The following is a 25753-nucleotide window of genomic DNA, read 5'->3' as shown; positions in this document are numbered from 1 at the left end:
AAGAAGCGTAGAGCTTTGAGACCTTCCTGATGGGGGATGGAAGTATATAAGGACTGGATATCCATGGTGAAAATAAAGCGGTGGGGGCCAGGGAACTTAAAATCATCGAAAAGTTTAAGAGCATGAGAAGTGTCACGAACATAGGTCGGAAGGGATTGAACAAGGGGTGATAAAACAGTGTCGAGGTATGCAGAAATGAGTTCGGTGGGCAGGAGCAAGCTGAGACAATAGGTCGGCCAGGACAGGCAGGTTTGTGGATCTTGGGTATTATGCCCCAAGTTCCACTGAGACTGTTCCGTGACCATCACTGGCTGTCCTTTCAGCTCTGATTGAGGTCTGCAATGGCAGAAATAGGTTACACACATATAGTGTTACCATTAACTGCACATTTGAAGTGAGAAAACAGTGGAAACTCTGACAATTAAATATAAACACAACTGCCAAGTCTAGTTTTATGGTGGGTTTGACTTAATTCAGAAAGGGATAGCTAGCAAAACCTATTTTCTGCTAAGTCGTTTATTTTATGTGTGACTTGCACTTTTAAAATGGCTTCTAATTGATTCAAATTCTATGCATTCCACTTTTTGGTGGATATATTTCAAAATTTTTACTTTTAAAAGCAAGCAAAGACATGATTTTATTCCGCAGGTGCTGGTGACTTCAGGCCAAGTAATCTTGCATGGGAGTCAAGTTTAATTGTCATTCAACCATACATGACTACCCCTGAATACAGCCAAATGAAGCAGCATTCCTCATGAACGCTGAACAAACAGTCATATACTGCACAAGGCATATATAGCACATATAACTATGGTAGCAGTAAACATAAATGAGACAAAAAAATATAGCCCAGGTCTCGGAGTGTCATTTCCTGTAGATTGATAGTGCATGGGATGTTGTCAGCAAGAACAAGCGTGCAGCAGTCCAATCATCATGCACTAGAGCAGCCGCTGATGAACGCAAACCGGTTTGTCTTCCACCAAGCGATCACTGGAGGGCAGCACTGATGGGAAGGGCCATCCCCTGCCCCAGGATGAATGCCATGCCCCACTGTTTCAGGCATCTCCTCTTCTGGGCAGCTGCAACAGACAACCCCAGGGCATAAGGCCTAGTCCATACCAGACATCCCACCCTGCAAAAACTCGTTTCAGGGAGGAATCACCACCATTTCAGGGAGGTAGCACCCCTGCTCCCACCCGCAACACCATATCCCCCCGCCCATCGACCTCCAAGGGTGTATGTAATACTTTGTTTAGTGATTTTGTCTAATCTGTAAACCAAGTTGGGTATATGCAGCAAATGTGACATTAAAATATGTACTTATATATTATGTTATCATGTTTATTCTATTACAACTTTATGCAAGTCTACAGGGAGTTTGGCCTCATCACGTTGGACATCAATAGCGTAGCTCCTTAGCAGCTAAGCAGCTAGTTTAAATAACATTAGCTATGCTGTAATGACACCTGTTAAACTCACCTCAACATGTCTTTTACATTTTAACCCACCATGGGCAATAGAAAAGTCACTGTTGCAAACAGTGCAGAGCAACACTGTCATTATTTTTGAGGTCGACTGTAAAGCCCACCCACAGAGAAAACTGATAGGTCTACTTAGCAAGGGTCCCCAACATTTTTTGCACCGCAGACTGGTTTAATATTGACAATATTCTTGCAGACCGGCTGACTGGGGGCGGGGTGGTGTTAATCACGACCGGAATATAGGTGATAAGTCAATAGCATCATAACATTTTAAGTAACGTTTGGATATTAAACACACAGTGCATATTTTCCTCGTAGGAACATATAAAATCATTGCAAAACACCAATATCGCTGAATCAGTGGGGGCCCTGGGCTTGTTTTCCTGCAACAAGACGGTGCCATCAAGGGGTGACGGGAGACAGCGATACTCGAAGGGGGTTCCTTATGTCCAGTCTATTCTGCAATTTAGTTTTCGTTGCATTCATTGCAGAAAACTCTGCTTTGCAGAGATATGTTGGAAATGGAAGCAACGTTTTCAGTGCTTCCGTGGCTATCTCAGGATATTTAGCCTTGACTTTGATCCAGAATGCCGGCAGAGATGTTATGTCAAACATACTTTTCAGCCCGCCGTCATTTACAAGCTCGAGGAGTTGATCTTTTTCCCGCGCTGACATGGATGATGCGTGCGTAATGACCTCGTGTGCGTTCAAGTTCAACAGTGCGTGACAGGGAATGAGGAAAGGTGCAGCTGACTCATATCGTTTCATATCGCCAAATCATAATGTTTCCTCACAGCCCAGTGGTTGGGGACCACTCTTAGCATGAAGAGAGACCAATCAGGATGCTCGCTTTCCCTCTCCCTCTCAAAAAATCTATTTCTGGGATATTGTATATAATTTCCAGGCGTCAGGGAGCCACTATCGATATGCGGGAGACTCCCGGATCTTGCGGGAGAGGTGGGATGTCTGCCATACAACAACCAAGGCATGCATCCCCTCTGCCGTTGGTCTTGGTAATGAGCCAGTGAACTCAACTTGAAGGATTCTAAATTACAAACTTCCACCAGGTTCTTGCGATCACAAGGAAAATGTTGTAGACAAGTGTAAGGCCAGAAATGTACTTAGGCAGGTAACTATCTTAGGCATGGGCACTGGATGTCATTTTCCCATTCCTAGTACATGAGCACCTACTCATGTCTGTCATATTGCCTGTGTTATAAGGCAGGTAGATAACAGAGTTTCTCATTACTTCCAACATGTGGAATAAAGACAAAGCTTAATTAAATGTGCAAGTCAATTAAAAATCAACTTCCCAGCTGAACTGTCCTGGTATTATTGCCTAGTAAAGAGCTTTGCAGCCAACAGTATACTTAATGACTTTAACTGCATAAACAACCATGTCAGAGCACTGCTTGGTGGTTCAACTTGGATTTTGCCATACTTTGCATTTATACCATGTTTAGTTCTGTTCTAGTTAGATATTAATATTTTAGAATTTGCAACTGCAATGACAGTGACTCAACAAAACTGACAGCAACTCTTCATGTCTACAGACTAGGTAATTAAATGTAAAATTTACAAAGGGGTTTGCTGCAGACTTCACAGATTCAATCAGAGGAAGCGGCTTCAAGAGAATTTCACTTTTTTTTGCAAAATCATTGACCTAGCTAAGCCCTGTTGAATGAAATACAGCTGAGTTTCCAAACAACCTGTCTGTTCAAGGCAAAACTAATTTTAAAAATGTAGAGTTTGATTCACACCATCTCTTGATTAAATAAAAATCCATGGCTAATAAAATCAGTTCTATTTACAACAAAACATCCAACACTTCAGCTTCTATCTTAATCCTATCTAAATATCCCTGTCTTTGGTCTGCTTTGTGTAAAGTGATTAGTAATTGAGTTGAAATTCATACTTCTTACTTCTTGGTTTATTTCCACTGAGAATTTTCAATCTGATTGGCTCGTCAATTTACTTGATAATTCCGCTCTTGCTGGGCGCTATCAGGGATGTCAGATTGTAGGGAACATTGAAATAGGTGACAGAGAGTCCAAACTTTGGGCAGCTCTTTTAAGGTGGTGGTGAACACAAACCCCTTTGCTGCTGACTGAAAAGTCTTTGTCTGTGTTTTGTACTAAAATAAAATCACAGGAATTATTTTTACTCAAACAAAAAACACATCCATGAAAGATTATGTTGTTATATGTGAAAAATCTTCTCCATACACTTTTGGTTTTGAGACCCAGGCCTTAATTATGCTAAAATTTGGTGATTTTAAATAAAGAATGGATAACCTTAAGTGGGCTTCAGTAAAGTCAAAAATGAAATTATGCACCAAAAAGGACAGAACTGTTCATCATAAATTTTGTATTAAGGGAACATTCCAACACTGCATTTTCCTGTTGTGCCATCTTCAAAATCACCATTGATTATGAAATCAGAAATGACCTTGAGAAGAAGAACTTAATTTAGGTTCAGAATTAGGGCAGTGAACCGCAGGTGGCTGTCAGAATTTGTGACTAAGCCAAGAAAATTACTGCTGATCTTAATGAGCAACACTTCTGCTCAATTCCCTGTCTCTGCTTGTAGAAGTTGCCTTAGAATAGCTTGGCTCCCAGAAAATGATTTCCCTCTCTGAATCTTCTAAAGAGCAACTTAAAAGAACAAATTCTAATGCTCAAAGAAATACCTAACGGCATTGTCAAGATAAGGAACCTAAATAGAGATAAAATGGACATATCTTTATATGGAATCTGTTTATTTCCCTCCATTCAGTCCCACACTCACTCTCTTCCCACCTCTGAGTCTGAGCAGCTGGGAGACTTGGAGGCACAGATAATACCACAAAAATGTAGCTTGCCTCTGTTTGGTTTTTATTCAGCAGGATCTGCTCCAACAATCCAACACGTCGCATTCCTTCAAAGGGTTTGATCAATCTGATTGGGACATTTGTTATGGTCAATTTTACAGGTGTATATCATCCCAGAATGGATCAAAAGTCTGCCAGTAAATTCCCAGCCCCACAAGTGAAGTCATAACGCAGCATTTTGAATCTTGGCATATAAACCAATTTGGACATTTGCCTGATTCTACTGTCCAATTGGTGGGCAGTGTAAATTCATTTTCAGACCTGATGGCTTCATTTTGGTTTAAATTTTCAGGCACTCTTGAAAGGTAATGATATGGTAAAGTAATAAATAAACTAATAGCCTGTTGGACTACTGTGTAACATCGCAATTTTTCCCATAACTTAACTTTTCCTTTTCTTGTATTTTTTTTATAAAATTACCTATATATGTGTAATTATTCAGTGATTTTTTTCAATAATTGTAGTATAGTTAATTATGTATTTTTCTGGAAACTTCTTTGCCACCTTATCACACCACTGAATCTGGATATTCCATTGGTTATTCTTTTCTTTGGAATGTCTTGTTATCTGCCTAGTCTGAGCGAGTTCTTAGTATAGGACGAACATGACTTCTTTGCTCTTCATCCTTTTCATTCTTTGTTCTGATAGCATTTAATAAATGGCTGTAGCCAACAAGTTTTGTGCCTCATTCATGGCTTCTGAAGGATCTTTGGATTATAAAATAACCAGGATCCAACATATGTGATGAATATTTTGAATCAAAGTGTTACAGATCAATTAGGCTAAAATTGCTGGTTAAAAATATTTGACTATATATTATACAGGATCTTGTTATAGAACAACAGAAGATCATAGAGATTTGAAGAAGCCATCAGCATGGTTTCAGAAGCAACTTAGCATCACAAACATTCTCTAGAAGTTTCCTTTGAGCGGGCAAATTAATTTGTCTACATGGCCAAGCATGAACACTATCTACAACACAAGAGACTCCAGAGATGCTGGAAGTCTTGAGCAACACAACACAAAATGTTGGGGAATAGCAAGCCAGGCATAATCTATGGAAGGGAATAAACAGCCAATATACTGGTCGAAGATCTCTGTGTAGATTCTCATAAGGCCTTTAGAAGAAGTTTTTCTGGCAAGGTTCAAAATTAAAACATCCAGAATTGTTGACAAATTAGTATAAGTAAATCAGAAAGCATGATTGAATGGAAAATAAAGAATCAATAACACAGAGTACCATAACAGCATAACATATTGCAGTGTGAGTGATTGGAATTCATTGTCGTCACCATTGCAAGGAGTTTGTATGTTCTCCCCAAAATTGCGAGGGCTTCCTCTCTGTGCTCTGGATTCCTCCCACACTGCAGAGATGTACAGTTTAGCAAGTTGAGGGCACGCTATATTGCCAGTGGAAGCATGGTGACACTTGAAGGCTGCCCCCAGCATGTACTCAGACTGTGTTAGTTACAGACACAAATAATGCATTGCAGAGTAAGCTTTAGTGCTTAAGTGTACACGTGGCAACAAAGCAAAAAAGCTCATTTGTAATCGTTTGGTCCCAACGCAGTGGTGGACTGTAATATATTGGCTAAGCTAGGCCTGGAATGTTTATCCAAAGCTACCAGTTCGTACTCTAAATTCAGGACTGGAAAGGAAGGGGAAAAATGCCGATTAAAAACATAAATTTCCTGTGAACTTGTTTTTGCCAATCCGCTAATACCCCTTCCTCACTCCCCACATTTTTATTTTGGCATCTTTCCAGTCCTGAAGAAGGGTCTCGGTCCAAAACATTGACAGCTTATTCCTTACCTGGCCTGTTGACTTCCTCCAGCATTTTGTGTGCATTGCTCTGGATTTCCAGCATCTCTTGTGTTTCTGATTCTGGAGCAGCCTTTCCATCCTTTGACATAACTCCAGACTCACCAAATGCAGTTGATTCCAAGCAACTCCGAAGTTTTCCTACAGGGTCTTGGGGTTATGAATGGGCAATAAATTATGTTCTTGCCCTTTTTATGAAGGAAAAGATTTAAAAATACTGGAGAAGTTCTATTATGTACCTTTAAAGTAACATACAATTGACAATTTCCACTTAGTCAGCCAACTGCTTGCAATTAGAGATCTTAGCAGCTGGAACCAGGGGCCTGGAATGTGACTGTATATGTTGTCAGATCTGTAGGTAGGAAATTTCCGCTGAATGTGAGGGCAGAGACGGAAACATGGGCCAGGTGTGCACCTGGAGTTAGGGACTAAGAAATGTGGTTGATCACATAGCCAGAACCAGTGATAGGATATGTAGCTAGGTTTGTAAAAGGAGCTGGGGTTCGGAAGCATGGTTAGACTTGTGGCTAGGACCATTTAATATACAGTACATACTGTTTAGTACCTGATTTATCAGGTTTTTTGGTAAACTTGGACCCTGTACTCTATGATGTCTCTATTTTTACTGCTATTTATAATTCTATCCAATAATTTACATTAATTTCTGTTTCTGTTCTCCCACCACAATCCTTTAAAACAGCGTTTCTTTTCCTCACAGTGAAAACCTCTATCCATTTTTTAAGTTCAGTTCATTCATCTTGAATAGCTGTTGTACCTTCAGTGTCAGTAGCAGAGTCCAATTATCTGATCTTTCTCTGTTTTTCACCACTTCTCCAGTCATGCACTTAATTAGACTATCTTGTTTGTACATTTATCAGCAAACTGCAGGAGGTGAAATTCTGAAATTAATTACTTGACGACCTGTTTTTAAAATATTTTTCTGTCCAATTTTTGCACTTGACATGACTACTCACAGTTCTCAGCTCGGCATTTTAATGCTTTTTCTGTGGTGATGTTTTGAGCTAAGCCTCTGTGATTTGGATGCAGTCGCTCATACCTGGAATAACTCTTTCCACTCCCCTGGTTCACTGGTCTTTATAGTTTCTTTCCTGCCATTGAACCTTTTTCTTCCCTTGGGCCACAACCTAAACCTGAGACAGCCAGATGCTACATTTCCTCTTGATTGATGCCTAAGGATTTTCAATCTTCTTTAGTCAGTTTTTACAGGGCCATATCTTCACAATGTATGTTTATATATACATTTCGGCTAATGTTTGGAGCCAAAACTCATTATTTCTGCATTGTTTTTCTACTGAAGATCTTTTTACCTTCTCTTCCAATTCATGTCATTCAGAGATGTTAATTTCTATTTCTCATCTCTCAGGTTTGATTTCTTTCCATCATTATCTCAAATCATTGAGTAAATCCCAAACTTTCCTGCTGACACCCTATGTCTGAATACCCTCTGAATAAAGCACTGGATGTGCCTCATTCAACATTCTCTGAAGGGCACAATGAACAACGTTACTGTGTCCTTATACTTCACAGACCATCTTCACATCCTGTGAGAAAGAAAAATAATCCCGGAATAATGGAAAATAAATGCTGGAAATGCTCAAACAGTCAGACAGCATCTGTGGAAAGAGAAAGGCACTGGAATGTTGTAGTTTTAGGTTCTGACATTCCGCTGTCTCACTGATCTTCCTAACAAGCTCACTAACAGGTAATTTTGTCAACTTTCCTCCTGTCTGTGTCATCATACCTAAAACTTTATCTTGAGTATTATATACAATTCCACACATCGTTCCCTCCCAAAAACCAGGTCAATTGCTAACCTACTCAGTCAACCTGTGCATAAATTTCATTGAAAGTTGCTGCATTTGACTGGAAGTTGATTTCTGGGGCTGAGAAAATGTAGCCCCTCTGGAGAACACAGAGCTGGGGGGGGGGTTCGGGGGGGGAATAAAATAAAGAAAAAGTTTTATCCATTTAGAACTGATGAGAATTTCACCACTTGAAAAAGTTAACCTTCAGAATTCTCTTCCCTAGAGAGCTGAATATTTGTATATGAAGAGGAGTCAGGGATTTGAGGAAGGATCAGGAAAGTAATGAATATCAGCATTTGAAAGCTAGAATGGCTTCAGGAAGCCACATGAGGACTAACACTCCTCCTCTAATGTTTCATCATATGAAAGGCATCAAGTTGTCCATTGTCAAGGAATGCTGCAATTGCTATGTACAACTTTTAGTGCTACTGACTAAGATTAATTATGAGGGAATAATATTTCCAGTACATTGCTAGGAAAAAAACTTTATTGCTTCAAGCTTTCAATCTGCCTTTTAACTTCCATTTTGGTTCACAGCTTGGACTCTGACAGATTCGTCTTGACGGAGGAAACCTCCCTCACCTACAGCTGCAGTCAAAATTGAAAATGAGGTCATTATATCATTAAAACCAAATAGGCAGAGTTAGGAGAGATTCCACCAGGTTGGAGAGATGTCCGTGGGGTCCAGTTTTTTAAATTATGTATGGACCTATCAAGCATGAATGAGACGAATACTGTGCTATAACTTGGGTGTTGAAGGTGGAAAGAGGTAAAATGGAGGGCTAGTGGAACTGTGAAAACTGTCATGGCAGATGCTCTGATAATGTTCCACAACTTGTATCACAATTATGTTAATAACAAGAAATGAGAAAAAAAAATCCGTTGTTGGATTTACTTGAAATCAATAATCTTTGCCACAGCCAGCTTATCTGCTTGATTACTCATGCAACAACATTCAGGTGAATCCTCTGAGAAGGCATCTTAATTCAATGCTAGTGCATTTTATTTTTAAACTTCAGTATTATTTGCCTTTACTTTTGTAGTCAAAATCCTTTAAGGAATGGGATGACATTTTGCAGAGTACTTTGATCATTTATTCTGAGTGTAATAACTACTGAAATTGTTTGTTATTAAGTGATAATGTGATTAAACAATTATGGTGATAAGTACTTATATCTTAATACAATTAAATATTATCAGAATTTAATAAAATAGGCACAGATTTTATCTGTCCCTTCACTCACCAATTATGTATTTCATTTTGGCCTACTGTGGGTGAATCAACACAATTGCAAATTCTGTGGATTTTTTTAACACAAGCAGCTTTGGCTCAATGGATATATATTTAATTGAATATTTATTAGTATAACAATGATAAATCCAGAACAAATATCACCAGATAGTTTAACTTTAACAAGGTGGAAGATATGAATGGAAGGTAAAGTTCGAACAAATCATTTTTGCATGGGAAATACCCAAATGTTTTGGAGATGCTAACAGGATATCTTTCAGCATTCTTGTTACTATAGTTTGTCTCCAGGGTACAAATTTACCTAAAAAATATTAAGCTGGAAAGGACATAACCTTATAATAATCTTGTAATTAGAGTGCTCCCTCATCTTGTTAACTTTAATGTTGTCAGTAAGTGATGGATTTACAATAAAATCAGGAACTGCACTGCCAAATCTATGACAACCTTAATCCTATAATTCCCAGATTACAACTGCGCCAACTGTTGTTCTTAAAATAAAAGAATACAGCAATATTCTCAATTGACTGATTTAATATTTTTATTTATCATGGAAACAGGCTTCTTTTACTATATTACCCCCCCCCAGTACTTTGTAGTCTATTTCTGATGTGGACTCAAACATTCTCACTTAGTGGAGGCTGCTACTAACATGGAAGAAATACAATTCATTTGATAAACTGACCCTTTTATTGATCTTACTTTGACCAAAAAAAAGAATTTCTGATGAAAATAAGTATAAGATAAAGGGAGGTTGATAATTAAGTTTCTCAGTATTGTTATTCCTCTCAATGCTGTAACATAGTGGTTGGTTCTCCTCTAGTGGGGGCTGGGGGTGAAATCACACAGGGAGTCTGTTGAGCAATGCACACAAATGCTGGAGGAACTCACCAGGCCAGGCAGCTTCTGTGAAAGAGAGTAAACAGTCAACATTTCAGGCAGAGACCCTTCATCAGGACAATCTGCTGAGTATTGCCTTGGGCCACCCTCCACCACTCTAATAAAGAGAAACAGAGTTTGGTCAGGCAGGAATGAAAGAGCAATCGAGGCCATTTCTCTCTCAAAAAGGAACATCTCAGTCTGAAACATCAACTGTTTATCAATTTTCACAGGTACTGCCTAATGTAGAGAGTTCCTCTAGCATGCTGTGTGTGTTGCTCTGGCTTTGGAGGCAGTGCAGAGGAGGTTCACCAGGTTGATTCCAGCGATGAGGGGGTTAGACTGTGAGGAGAGATTGAGTCTTCTGGGACTGTACTTGCTGGAATTCAGAAGAATGAGATGAGATCTTATAGAAACATATAAGATTATGAAAGGGATAGATAAGGTAGAGGCAGGAAAGTTGTTTCCACTGATAGGTGAGACTAGAACTAGGGGACATAGCCTCAAGATTCAGGGGAGTACATTTAGGACAGAGATGAGGAGGAACTGCTTTTCCCAGAGAGTGGTGAATCTATGGAATTCTCTGCCCAATGAAGCAGTGGAGGCTACCCCTGTAAATATATTTAAGACAAGGTTGGATAGATTTTTGCATAGTAGGGGAATTAAAGGTTATGGGGAAAAGGCAGGTAGGTGGAGATGAGTCCATGGCCAGATCAGTCATGATCTTATTAAATGGTGGAGCAGGCTTGATGGGCCAGATGACCTACTCCTGCTCCTATTTCTTATGTTCTTATGTTCCAGCATCCGCAGAATCTCTTGTGTTTATATTGTGCCCTCTACTTTCTCTCCCTGCTGCCAATCTTATTCTTGCTTGCACTTCGGAATGTAAGAGTGAAACATCAGAATTTGTTTTTACATCACATATGAAACATTTTGTTCAGCAACTTTCGTTCACTCACACACAGAGTACATAGTAGTTAATAAACTGCAAACCAGCTGAGAGTGTCCTTGACATACTCGACAAATCTGGAGCTACAGATTTCTGGAGGAACTCATCCAGACTGCAACCTGGTGAGATCCTCCGGCATTTTGCTTGTTGCTCCAGATTCCATGATTATTACAGCATTATGTAGAGAAAGACATGCTACAGGCAGTGCTGCCCTACTGGGAAGCCCCACGAATGGAACCTGGTGGAGGACACGACCATTGTGTGGTGTGTTGACAGTAAGTTGCAGCTCCTCTGGTCTCACCTCCTGGTGGATGTGCATTCCTTCACATTGTGAGTGTACACAGGTCCCTCCATGCTGTCATAGTAAGACCTTACAACTGAGATGAGTTGTGCAACTGACCGAAGGCAGAAGGAAATAGCGCATCCAAGATTGAGAGGATTGTAAAATATGGGTGTCTGATCCTCAGCAATAGCTTGCACTCACTCTCGGGAGCCTCAGTCCTCAGGAGGAATGGCCACACTGCTCACCCCAGCCCGCTTAATACTGACTCTCACAGGCAACCTTGATAGAATTACTCCATTCCCAATGAAATCACTACATTCGGTGTGTGTGTGTATGTGTGGTGGTCTGGTGGTGGGGTGTTCAGAGGATTCAACTGGATTCCCAACACAACAGCCATATCATAAGTACACGAGATACACCCCCATAAGCTAAAGTACATCTCCACTGTGCAACAACACTAAGTGGGGTGTCAGAGTGACAATCTCCGCATTCCATAATTCCATCGTGTTTCTCCAAATGAAGCTGATTCCTGTACAAGAATTACATGTCTCCAGACCTCCCCTATGAAATAGAAATGGGGCTCAGTGGAAGTGAAGACCACCACATTCCACCACAGTACAATGTCCAATGGTTTTGAGTTCTCACCCAGGGGTGGAGCCTACAGAACATATTGTTTAGATGTCATCATCAGCACTGAAGTTTTGTTGTTAATTCCTCTTGAGGGCAAACTGCAGGCATGTGGTTAAGGATTGTCAGCTCATCAAGTTCAAGGGTAGCATAACATTAAAGAAGGCATTGAAGTTGAGCAAAATAAACAAGAGAATAAGAGTTTTTAAAAACAATCAAAGTGTCACTGGACTAGGAACTGTAGTGTATTAAATATTCCAGTAATATTTGAGTAATATGGTAAATGTATTGCATTCTCTGTTTACATAATTCACTACAGGTTATATGTAAGAAGTACGTGAATGACATACATCACTACCCCACCATGTCATATGTGAGTGCCTCACGAAAAAAAAACAAAGAAAAGGTAAGTGCACAAATATCCTGGTTCCTATGTTTTTCTTTTGATTAGTTTCTGCAATTGCAAAACATAACAGTGGGGATGAGGAAGTTTTAAAATGAACTGAGGGGACTGCCTACCTGTGGAGGTGCAGCACGTTTGTTTCCGGAAGGGGAGAGAAAAGTTTGATTTTTAAAAATGGCAGAAAATGGACAAAATTAACAAGCAATGGGTTCATAAACAATGCAGCAGATGATAAAAAAAGCAGAAATGGCTGGCTGCATCAGAAAGTTAGACTCCTTCGATTTCACAACAGATAACTGGATGATGTATACCGAACCAATTGAGCAGTACTACAAACCAGATTAAATAGCCAATGAAAAATGAGTGCCAATGTTGCTGAGTGCAATAAGTGGAAATGCATACAGTTTGCTTAGAAGCTTAAATGCTCCAACTCACCCAGCCAAAATGAACTTCGGTAATATCATGAATGTAATATAGAAACATAGAAAACCTACAGCACAATACAGGCCCTTCAGCCCACAATGCTGTGCCAAACATGTATTTACTTTAGAAATTACCTAGGATTACCCATGGCCCTCTATTTTAATGCAGGAACATATAGAACTAAAACCATTGTTGATTGCAGAACACTTCAGGTTTCAAAGTGGAACCAAAAGGAACTGGAGTCCATTTCATCTTCCGTGGTTGAACCAAAGAAATTATCTGAGCATTGTCAGTTCAGTGAGGGGCTTAATGATGCGCTGAGAGATAAAACTTAGTTTGGGGAATCTTACGAGAAAGCATTTAAAACAGTTCCAAACAAGTACAACTCACATTTAAAAGAACAGCTGAAATTGCTTTATAACTGGAAACAGCAGCTAGAAACACAACTGAGTTACTGAAAGTGAGTGTGAACACAATTTAAAAATTCTGTATAAACAGAAACCTGACTGGCTGAACAAAGTGCGTTACTATTTTTGCAATCAGGAATGACAATGGAAAAACTCAAACGTATCAAGGGTAAAATAGTGTTAAATTAAAATGCCACACCAAAGTTTTACAAATCATGCCTAGTTCCTTATACCATTTGTGACAAAGAAGCCAGAGAGTTAGGTCATATGGAGGCTGAGGGAATTATTTTCAAGTTTGGGAGAAGCCTATGGGCATCAGTTCTTGTCCCAGTAGCCAGGATCCGTGGTGATTTTAAGGTCATCGTTAATCCAGTACTGAAAGTAGATTAATACCTTCTACCCAGGACACAGAATATCTTTGCAAACCCTTCTAGAGGGAAACTCTTCAGGAAAATGGACTTTGCAGAGGACTACCTACGGACGGAGATGGAAGATCTCAAATTGTTTCTCAGCACATACACTCACAAAGGACTTTATCACTATAATAGGCTTATTTTTGGAGTAACATCTGCGCCTGCACTCTGGCAGAAAGCTATGGACCAGGAGCTGCAAGGCTGCCCAGACACTCAGTGTCACCTGGATGACATCATTGTTACTGGTGAGGACGACAAGGAACATCACAAAATCTCAAAACAGTGTGAAAAATATTAGAACATCATTGGCTCAGAGGACAAAGCGGCAAGTGTGAATTGTTTAAACGAAGTATCACTTACTGTGATTGCATAATTGAGTGTACATGCATTACACAAGTCTGCTGAGAAAATTCAAGCAGTGGTGGATGCGCCAAGGCCAAAGGACATGTGACAATGTGATGAGTGATGGAAGTAAAGGCCCCATAGACTTTGCATCACGTTCCTTTACTGCTGCAGAGAAAAATTATGCACAGAGAGGCCTTGAGTCTGGTTTGTGGTGTACCCATATGGAAGATAGTTTACCCACATTACTGAACATCAACCACTGGTGTCCACTTTCAATCCACAGAAGGGTGTTTCACTAACACCGGCAGCATGAATGCAGAGATGGGCTCTGTTTGCTGGAGGATACAATTACAAGTTTGAATTCAAGAGGACAACTGACCATGGAAATGCTGATAGATTGTCCCACTTACCCATGGAAAAGGAAATACCTGAAAAATTTACAAATAAGGATACTCCTCTTATGATGGAAATGGTCCAATGGGAAACGAGAAGAGACTTCACACTGTCTCAGGCATGACTACTGTCCATACTTAAAATGAATACATTGCCTCGAAGTTTTGTCTGGTGTATTAGGATAAGTCGCAGATCAAGCAGCTTACTTGAGGAGGTTAATGCGTCCAGTAGGTGCCAAGTGCAGTGCCTCACCAACCCTGGGAGTGGCCTGCATTACCCTGGCTGAGGATTCACAGACCGTTTTGCCAAACCATTCATGGGCACAAATTTCTTTGTAGCAGTGAATGCAGCTACAAAGTGGCCAGAACTGTTCCAAATAGCCTCCACTAAAGCCTTGCACATTGTTGATGTGTTGAGAAGTCTCTTTTCAAGAACTAAGGTTCTCAAAAACATAGTCGCTGACAATGGGCCACAGTTTTTTGCAGAACAATTTCAGTCATTCCTGAAAATGATGGAATGAAACATCTGCACCAGATCACCAAGCTACAAATAGATTGGCAGAATGGTTTGTAAAGAGTCTAAAGAACTCTTTATCAGCAGCCCGAGAAGAGTTTATTCGTCATATATGCCAGGAAAGCCCTTGATCCTTTTTCAGCAGAGTTAATTGTTCGAGAAGAAGGGTGCTCAGAACTATCAGAACCACCTCCTGCAGTCCCGGAATCAACTCCTACAAACACCAGAGAGTAAGCCCCAGGGCTAAGATTGTTTCACAGCCACAAGTCTCAAATGCCAAGCAGAGTGACTCCCCTTTTCAGCAAAGACATTTCCATACAAGAGTAAGAAATCCTCCACAGTGATTAAGTCTTTAGACCTGAATAGGACAATTTAAAATTTACTATGCTGTGGATATCTATAGTAGTTGTATGGGAGGGAGAGAGAGAGAGAGATTTGGAGTTTATAGCTAAGCAATGAGGAGTGTACTGTACTTAATATTTTAGTAATATTTGAGTATTGCCTGATTCAGCATTCTTTGTTTACATAATTCATCATGGGTTATATGTAAGAAGTATGTGAATGGCACATGTCATTATGGCACCTCGTCATATGTGAGAGGCTCACTGAAGAAAAGCTATGTACGCAAATATCCAGCTCTTGTGGTTTTCTCTCAATTAGTTTCTGGAGTTACAAAGTGTAACAAGAAGCGATATGGGGTGTGGTATCAGGTAATGTGAATGTATCATTGTACTCTCAAAGTACGGAGGTTTCCATTGATTGATTAAAGAAACTGACCCGCAGAAAGTGGAACCTGGTATTATACAGAACTTAAATTTTGAACGTTGAACTTCTTTCAACTTCCAGTCTTGTGGTTCTGCATTACAATTCTTAGACACAAAGATCCATTGCATCCAGTTGACTGGGAATTAAATCTATCCGTGCAAGCTTTTAAGTTTAACTTTCCTTTTTTAAAGTATTTTTCCACCAATTTTGAAAGGTTAGAAGTCCTGCCCCAGGGGAACTGGACTGGATATTTGCTGAAATGATTTGCCCTAACATTATTTCCTCATTGCATTCTATGCACCTATTAATGTTACCAACATACGCTTCTTTTTAAAACTATTTAGCAGCAGAAATTGGGTCAAAAGGTCACGACTTGCGACCTTCATAAATAACTCAGGATAGAATGAAGGGTACATTGCATTGGAAATAGTGAACTGTGCATGAATTAAATGACCCCTAAACAACATGTTATTTGACATCCCAAGAAGTTTTATTTAAAAGAAAAAAAAATGTCCGTTGAGATCAACTTGACTGTGGATGTATTAGAGCAACTAAGACCCTTCTACGTGTAATCTAATGTATGCCACTGATTGCAAGGTTATTGAAGCTCTGATGAGCACACAACACTCCATGGTCAGGTACTGGCTGATACAGTGTTCATTCCCTGTTTTCCCTCTTTCCCCAATTCCATCATGTAGACTTTATTTTAAGTGCACTGACCACTTCTTTTGAGGTTGAGTGTGAACGTTATTTCTACAGTCAGACAGCACAGAGACAAGCCCCTCAGACCAGCTGGTCCACACAGACCAAGATCCTCATCCAAGCCAGTCCCAGTTGTCTGTGTTTGGCCCATAATCTTCTAAACCATTCCTATCAATTGATTTTCAAAAGGTATTATCGTACCTCCCTTAACCACATCCTCGGCAGCTCATTCCACATACACACTTTGTGTAAAAGGGTAACTCCTCCAATTACTATTAAACCATTCCCCTCTCACTACTGTGAGTACAGCAAGCACCATGAAATGGGCAGGTTGGGTTCCAATGCCCTTAGAGAGGGGCAAACTATTATTAAGATTTCTTAAATCAAGGATGTCCTATCTTTGAGGAGTACCAGAGGAACTCAGCAATTCAGGGAGCATCTATGGAGGGGAATACGGAGTCGATGAGGCCTCAATCAGGATCACAAAGGAAGGGTTAGAAGCCAGAATAAGAACGTAGGGTGGGAGGAGGAGGAGGAGTACAAACTGGCAGGTGATAGGTGAAACTAAGTGAAGGGGAAAGTGGATGAGTTGGGAAGCGATGAAACAAGAAGCTGTGAGGTGATAAGTGGAAGAGATAAAGGTCTGGAGAGGAAATCTAACAGCAGAGGACCATGGGCTATGAAATAAAAGGAAACAGGAAAATCCTGATAGCATAAACACTGATCTCTCCAACATCAAGTAATTTCTCACTCCTCCATCTCCATTTTTGTTACTCTCACGCACCTTCTCTTCTTCTCACCTGCTCAACATCTCCCTCTGTTTCCCCTTCGCTTTCTTCCATGGTCCACTGTCCTCTCCTATTAGGTTCCTTCTTCTCCATCAATTTACCTCTTCTACCTATTCCCTCCCAGATCCTTACATCATACCCCCTCAGCTGGTCTCACCTGTCACCTGCCAACTTGTACTCCTTCTCCTCCACCCACCTTCTTATTCAAAGTTCAAATTTATTATCAAAGTACATATATGTCACCAAATACAACCCAGTGGTTGCGGACATACTCAATAAATCAAATAACCATAATAGAGTCAATGAAAGACCGCATCAACAGGGTGGACAACCAGTGTGCAAAAGATAACAACTATTGAGAACATGAGATAAAGAGTCCTTGACGGTGAGTCCATAGGTTGTGGGAACAGTTCAGTGATGGGGCAAGTGAAGTTGAATGAAGTTATTCCCATTGGTTCAAGAGTCTGATAATTGAGGGGTAATAACTGTTGCTGAACTGGTGGTATGAGTCCTGAAGCTCCAGTACTTATTCTGGCTACTGCCCCTTCTTTTCTAATCCTGTTGAAGGTTCTTGGGCCAATTCTATCTCCACTGATGCTGCATGACTTCTTGAGTTGATGTACCATGTTGAGTGTGTTGCTCAAGATTTCTGTCATTTGCAGAATCTTTGTTTGTGTCCCATCTTTGAAAAAAAGTTACACCAAAAAGTGTACTAAGCCACATTTCTTGGTAATTATATTGCAATTCATAGAGGAATGTTCCCAGCATGAGTTTGCCTGTCCCTTTTACACCTCCTCAAGTACTCTGTGCATTGAAATCATTTTTGATTAAAGTTATGTGAATATTAACAAGGGAAATGGGGTAGTCATTCCAATCCCATCATTCTCTCTGATATATGTTACTTCAAATTGCTTCCAAACTTATAGCTAAAACACAATATAAAAGTTAACGGAACTTATCCAATTGTTTCCAGTTACATTTCATTTATTAATCAATTCAGTCTCAAGATATTTCTGACAGAATTTTGTAATTAGAAGCTTGCATTGGTGATTTCTGTTCCACAATATTGTTGAAACAGGGTTCTTTGGCTGTTATTTTATTTAAGAAAGATACAGATTTGGTGGAACTATGGATATTCTTCTTGTGCTAAAGGTTGATTTGTAATAATTGGGCAAAGTTACATCCTGTTGCAATGCACACTATTTCTCTTGTACCCAAAAATAGCAAGAAGCAATAATACAACCACATCGAGCTCATAGTGATTACTCATTTATTCTTCAGTACGTGTTGGCTGACAGCCATGAGCGTAGGTGATGGATAAATCTCAGAAACTGTTCAGTTTCTGTATTTGTTTGCTCAGGACACAGAAAACATCTGATCATTGAAAGGGTTAATGATCCATTCTGAATCAAGAGGGATAATATTGGATTCTGCAGCACACCATTTTGGGCATGAGAGCGATAATTAAGTTCTAAAGGGCATACAGGACACATACTTTTCCATCAGGAAGGAGGTATAGAAGCCTGAAGGCACACACACAGCAATTCAGGAACAGCTTCTTCCCCTCTGCCATCTGATTTCTAAATGGATATTGAACCCGTGAACACTACATCACTATTTTTTAAATTTGTTTTTGTACTACTTATTTTTATTTAACTATCTAATATACATATATATATATATATTTACTGTAATTCAGTTTTTTCCTATATTTATCATGCATTACATTGTACTGCTGTGGTTAAGTTAACAAATTTCAAGACATATACCAGTGATTTTAAACCTGATCCTGATAGAAGGACATCAAGCACCAAAATGCCTCAAATGTTTGCTGACAGCATGCAAAGTAGGCAGCTCATGATGTCAATCAGGTTGCTATGTTGATTTGATGCTGTCACTAAAACTGCCATACTTGTTGCTTGACCCTGCAGCCAATATCCTGTATTCCTTGCACACCTGGAGAAGAAGGATGTGATGCACTATCAAGTACTCCAAAAGACTGGAAGTAGAGTAAATACTGAAAGGCTTTTATTAACAGTAAAATGGGACCTCGTCCATGCTGAGTATCTGCCCTGGACTGAGAGGAGGAGCAGTGGCACAATCACCTTTATTCAGGGTCTGTGGGAGGAGCCACAGGAGCAGTCAGCAGAGGGGCATGTCCAGACAGGTAACCCAGTTACAGCATATATATATATATATATATATATGGTTTACCACAGGATGCTTATGTGAGAATGCTGTTCTTGAACTACAGTTCAGCATTCAACATCATAATTCCCTCCAGGATTGACAAGAAGCTCAGAGACCTCAGCCTTCACCCTGCCTTGTGCAACTGGATCCTGGACTTCCTGTCAGATCACCGGCAGGTGGTCAGAGTGGGCTCCCTCACCTCTGCCCCTCAGCACAGGTGCCCCTCAGGGCTGCATCCTAAAGCCCCTTCTTTACTCTGTATACCCATTACTGTGTCACCACCCACAGCTCCATCTGCTAATTAAATTTGCAGATGATACTACATTGATTGGCCTTATTTCAAATAATAATGAGGCAGCCTGCAGAGAAGAAGTCATCACCCTGACACAGTGGTGTCAAGAAAACAAGCTCTCCTTCAGTGTTACAAAAACAAAGGAGCTGGTTGTGGACTACAGGAGGAATGGAGACATGCTAACCCCTATTGACATCAATGGATCTGGAGTTGGGAGGGTGAACAGCTTTAAGTTCCTTGGTATACACATCACCTAGGGTCTCACATAATCCGTACATACTGGCTGTGTGGTGAAAAAAGCACAACAGCACCTTTTTCACCTCAGACAGTTGAAGAGGTTTGGCATGAATCCCCAAATCCTAAGGACTTTCTACAGGGGCACAATTAAGAGCATCCTGACTGGCTGCATCATTGTCTGGTATGGGAACAGTACCTCCCTCAATCGCAGGACTCTGCAGAGAGTGGTGTAGACAGCCCAGCACACCTGTAGTTGTGAACTTCCCACTATTCAGGACATTTTCAGAGATAGGAGTGTAAAAAGAGCCCGAAGAATCATTGGTCACCCCAACCACAAACTGTTCCAGCTGCTACCATCTGGGAAATGGTACTGCAGCATAAAAGTGAGGCTCAACAGGCTCCAGGACAGCTTCTTCCACCAGGCCATCAGACTGATTAAATCACAGTGATACAACTGTATTTCTATGCTACATTGAATTTCCTGTTGTACATACTATCTAGTATAAATTACTATAAATTGCACATTGCACATTTAGACGAAGAAGTCACACAAAGATTTTTACTCATCATGTATGTGAAGGATATAAGAAATAAAGCCAATTCTGTTCAATAACTTTGCACCACTGATTGTGCATTGAGAAAATATAAAGGGCCAGTTAGTTGAAGGGTAATTTCTTTTGGCTGTTGTAATTCCGCATAGTTTAGATGTCATTCTTTACATTAAGAATTTTGCTCACCTTTTGAGAGGGCCCTAGCTGATGAAATTAATTCCATTTGTTTGCTGATAGTTGGTGGCCTAGTGTGGCTTCTCTTGGCAAGACATAAAATACACAGGAGAGAGATGTCCGGACAGGAAAGTATGGTGAGGAAGATAATGTGTTTTCAGCAAACTCTTTCCAATTATGACCATCCAATCTTCTTTGTGAGCTTACACATGGACATTCTTCTACACATTGTTGACTAAGTGAACACAAGACCACAAGACGTAGAAACATAGAACTTAGAAAATCTACAGCATATTACAGGCCCGTCAGCCCGCAATGTTGTGCTGACCATGTAACCTACTCTGTAAGCTGCCTAGAATTTCCCTACCGCATAGCCCTCTATTTTTTTAAGCTCCATGTACCTCTCTAAGAGTCTTTTAAAAGACATAGAAGCAGAATTAGGCTATTCCGTCCTTTGAATCTGCTCTGCCAACCAATCATGGCTGATTTATTATCCCTCTCAACTCCATTCTTATTCCCTCTCCCTATAACCTTAGAATCCCTTACTAATCAAGAACCTTCTATCCTCCACTTGAAATATACATAATGACTTGGCCTCCACAGCCATCTGTGGTAATCAATTCCACAGATTCACCAACCTCTGGCTCAAGAAATTCCTCCTCATCTCTGTTCAAAATGGACGTCCCTCTATTCTGAAGATTTGCCTCTGGTCCTAGACTCCCCTACTACAGGAAACTCCTCTCCTGTCATGGTCTGGTCTGCGAAGTCCGCATTCCGGTTCACGGTCCGGTCCATCAACCCTTGCTCCAGATTTTCCTGTCTACCCTGTTTCTGTTCCCGTTGAGCATTAATTGAGGCAGCTGATTCTCATTGGAGCTGACTGCATAAATACCTCCGGAGACCAGGGCGTGGCTGCTGGACTGTTCTTGTCCTTATTCCTTGTATACCTTCCCCCCCCTTCATTGTTTCGTCGCCTGAAGTTCTTGTCTCGCCTTGCATTGCCTGAAGCCTTGCCTTGTCTTGCTGGTAACTCTCGCCTCGCCTGAAGTCTTGTCTTGGAGCCACCCTGTACCTAGCTCCCTTCCTGTCCCCTGCCTCTGTTGGGTAAGCCAGGCTGTATTGCCGTTACTCTGTGGTTGGTTCTGTCCCTTCCTATCCCTTGCCTCCATCGGGTAAGCCAGGCTGTCTTGCCGTTACCTGCAGTTGGTTCTGTGTCTTGCCTCCGTCAGGTGGAGATCCGCGCCCTGCCCAGGAGTACCGTGCCCTGCCCAGGAGTACCGTGCCCTGCCCAGGACTACCGTGCCCTGCCCAGCAGGAGCTCCAAGACCGCAAGCCTCGAGCCTCGTCCCAAGCCAAGCTTCAAGACCCCAAATCTCAAGCCTCTAGTCTCAAGCCTCACCTCAAGTCTCTGGTTTCAAGCCTCACCTCAAGTCTCTGGTCTCCAGCCTCGCCTCAGGAAGTCTCTGGTCTCCAGCCTTGCCTCAAGTCTGAAGACTCCAGCCTCATCCTGCCTGCCAGCCAAGTCACGTCCTTGCTTAGCTCTGGGGTCCGAGCCAGTGGCAAGACCCAGGACCTGGATCCTTGTCCAGTCTCTGGCTCAGAGTCCAAGCCCAGGCTCCTAGCTCTCTTGTCCAGTCCTGTTCCGGGTTCCTGATTTTCGTGTCCATGTCCTAGCCCTCATCCTGTGTCCTAGTCCTGTCCCTAGTACTTCAGTGTCTGTGTCTAGCACTTGGGTCTGTTCCCAGCCACCACCTTATGACAGAACGATCCAGCCAACCATGGACCCAGTGACACAGATACTGTTGTTTTCCTCTTCCCACCTGGGGCTCCCTTCTGTTAAATACACTCCTACCCACCTGGGCTGTCCATAGTCTGGATAGCCTGTTTGGTCGCCAGGAGGCTCCTGTAGAGGGGGTGTAACTATCATGGTCTGGTCCATGATGTCCGCATTCCGGTTCACGGTCCGGTCCATTGATCCTTGCTCCAGGTTTTTCTGTCTACCCTATTTCTGTTCCTGTTGAGCACTAATTGAGGCAGCTGATTCTTATTGGGGCTGGCTGCATAAATACCTTCAGAGACCAGGGCACGGCTGTTGGATTGTTCTTGTCCTGACTCCTTGTATCCCTTCCCCTGCCTTCTATTTCCTTGCCTGAAGTTCTTGTCTCGCCTTGCATTGCCTGAAGCCTTGCCTTGTCTTGCCGCTAACTCTTGCCTCGCCTGAAGTCTTGTTTTGGAGCCACCCTGTACCTCGCTCCCTTCCAGTTCCTTGCCTCCGCTGGGTAAGTCAGGCCATCATGCCATTACCCTGCCGTTGGTTCTGTCCCCTCCTGTCCCTTGCCTCCATCAGGTAAGCCAGGCCGTCTTGCCGATACCCACGGTTGGTTCTGTCCCTTCCTGTCCCTTGCCTCCATCGGGTGGAGATCCATGCCCTGCCCAGGAGTACCGCGCCCTGCCCATGAGTACTGCGCCCTGCCCAGGCAGAGCTTGAAGAACCCAAGCCTCGAGCCTTGCCCCAAGCCAAGCTTCAAGACCCCAAGCCTCAGGCCTCTAGTCTCAAGTCTCACCTCAAGTCTCTGGTCTCCAGCCTCGCCTCAAGTCTGAAGACTCCAGCTTCATCCTGCCTGCCAGCCAAGTCACATCCTTGCCTAGTTCTGGGGTTCGAGCCAGAGGCAAGACCCAGGTTCTAGGTCCTTGTCCAGTCTCTGGCTCGGAGTCCAATCCCGGGCTCCTAGCTCTCTTGTCCAGTCCTGTCGCGGGTTCCCGATTTTCGTGTCCATGTCCCAGCCCTCACCCTGTATCCTAGTCCTGTCCCTAGTACTTCAGTGTCTGTGTCTAGCACTTGGGTTCATTCCCAGTCACCACCTTATGACATCTCCACATCTATTCTATCTAAGCCTTTCAATGTTTGATACGCTTCGGTGAGATCCCTCTCATTCTTCTGAACTCCAGCACGCACAGGCCCAGACCCGCCAAGTGCTCCTCATATGTTAACCCATATCTTCCATCTGCCACATCTTTGCCCTTTTTCCTAATCTGTCTGAGTCCTTCTGTAAACTCCCTGCTTTCTCAACTCTACCTGCCCCTCCACCTATCTTTATATCATTCACTAACTTGGCCAAAAAGCCAAATATATATGTGATGTGAAAAGACACAGTCCAACAACAAACCCTGTGGAACACTCTTAGTTACCAGTAGCCAACTCTATCTAGGCCTTTCAATAGGTTTCAATGACATCCTTCGCAATTCTTCTAAACTCCAATGAGTACAGGCACAGAGCCACCAATAAAATCCTCATGCTATAAATTTACCCTATCATTCTTGTAAAATTCCTCTGGGCCCTCTCCAATGCCAATACATCCTTTCTTAGATAAAGGGCCAAAATTGCTCACAGTGTTCCAATTGCAATCTTACAATTGTCTTATAAAGTCTCAGCACTACATCCTTTGGGCAGGAGGAGAAGATAGCAACGTGACGCGCAGCTCTCTGGTGAAAATGATATTGTTTCTGTTAAATAGGGGCCATGGACAATTCTGATTTGATGGAGACAGACGTGAAAGCACAGAGGAACATCTGGAGAAATTTCTGAAATGCCGGTTCGCTGCTGCTGTTAATGGGCGATTGGGAATCTTCCGGAGGGAAGGCCCCAAAATCCCCGGCTTTGCCTGTTGCTGGCGACCGAGGCTGAGGTCGAATCATTCGGATAGAGATGGTGCTCAGTACTTGGTGTCGGAGGGCTGATCGGAGGCTTGAAGTTTTCGGATGACTCAGAGTCGGACTATGGTCGGGCATGGCAGGGAAAGTTTTCTTTCTTCTCCCGTCTGCGTGAGATGTGGGACATTCGAGAGACTTTGAACTTTTTTACTGTGCCATGGCCTGTTCTTCATCAAGTTATGGTATTGTTGCACTGTTGTAACTATATGTTATAATTATGTGGATTTTGTTAGTTTTTCAGCCTTGGTCTGTCCTGTGTTACTGTGATATCACACCGGAGGAATATTGTATCATTTCTTAATGCATGCATTACTAAATGACAATAAGAGAGGACTGCGTGTCCTCATAATCTAATCTAATCTAATCTAATTATATATTCTAGTTCTCCAGAATTAGTTCATAGATTTGTAGGTTTGTTTTATTGTCAAAGAATGCATGTACAATACAACTCTGATATTCAACTTCTCCGGATAGCCATGAAATACAGAAAAACCATGGGAGTTGTTGGAAGAAATGACATCAACTCATCCCCTCTCCGGCATGAAAAAGAAAAAGAAACAAAACTTATAAACCCTAAAGTACCCCAACCCCTCCCTCACACAAAAAACAACAGATTGCCCATGTGGAAAATGGCAGCTGAACATCAAAAACTCAAAAACCTCAAACTCCCAACACCCTCCCTCACAAAAAACATGGTGATAACATCAAACCTCCCCCCCCAACCCCCTCCCTTACCGAAGAAACAGCAATGTATGTCAATATTGCATTTGCAACCTTACCACTGATTCAACTTGCAAGCAACCTTTAGGGAATCTTGCACAAGAACTCCCAAGTATCTTTGTACCTCTGATTTCTGAATTGTCTCTCTGTTTAGAATACAGCGTATATCTTTATTCCTTCTACCAAAGTATATGACTTCTTTGCCCATTCATAATTTGTCCAAGTCCTTCTGCAGACTCCATATCTTCATGTTGTCCGCAAATTTGGCCACAAAGCCATCAATTCCATCATCTAGGTCATTGACATATAAGGTGAAAAGAAGAGGTCTTAACACTATCCCCTGCAGCACACTACTGGTCATGAAAGAGGATCTCTTTGCTACCACTCCTTGAGTCCTACTAGTCAGCCAATCTTCTATCTATGCTAGTATCTTTCCTGTAATACAATGGGCTCTTACCTTGTTTAGCAGCCTCATGTGCAGCACCTTGTCAAAGGCTTTCTGAAAATCCAAGTAAACAACATTCAGTGACTCTTCTTTATCTATCCTGCCTGTCATTTCATCAAAGAATTCCAACAGATCTGTCAGGCAAGATTTGCCCTTAAAGAAACCATGCTGACTTCAACCTATTTTATCATGTTCCTCCAAGTACTCCAAAGCCTCATCATTAATAATGGATTCCAACGTCCTCCCAACCACTGAAGTCAGGCTAACTGGTGTATAATTTCCTGTCTTCTGACTCAC

At 41.7% G+C, this 25753-nt stretch overlaps 1 long non-coding RNA gene across 1 annotated transcript; it reads right to left on the bottom strand.

Moving 5' to 3' along the window:
• Positions 1 to 657: 657 nt before the first annotated feature.
• LOC134348988 (uncharacterized) lies at positions 658 to 25499 on the bottom strand. The gene is made up of 3 exons (XR_010018550.1): positions 25469 to 25499; positions 6163 to 6321; positions 658 to 1079 (listed from the first exon to the last, which is right to left on the bottom strand). It is a non-coding gene; the product is annotated as an uncharacterized LOC134348988 (long non-coding RNA).
• Between the last annotated feature and the right edge of the window lie 254 nt (positions 25500 to 25753).

The sequence above is a fragment of the Mobula hypostoma genome, chromosome 7 (genome assembly GCF_963921235.1).
Source record: "Mobula hypostoma chromosome 7, sMobHyp1.1, whole genome shotgun sequence".
Taxonomy (NCBI): domain Eukaryota; kingdom Metazoa; phylum Chordata; class Chondrichthyes; order Myliobatiformes; family Myliobatidae; genus Mobula; species Mobula hypostoma.
This window is presented reverse-complemented; position numbering and strand designations above follow the sequence as displayed.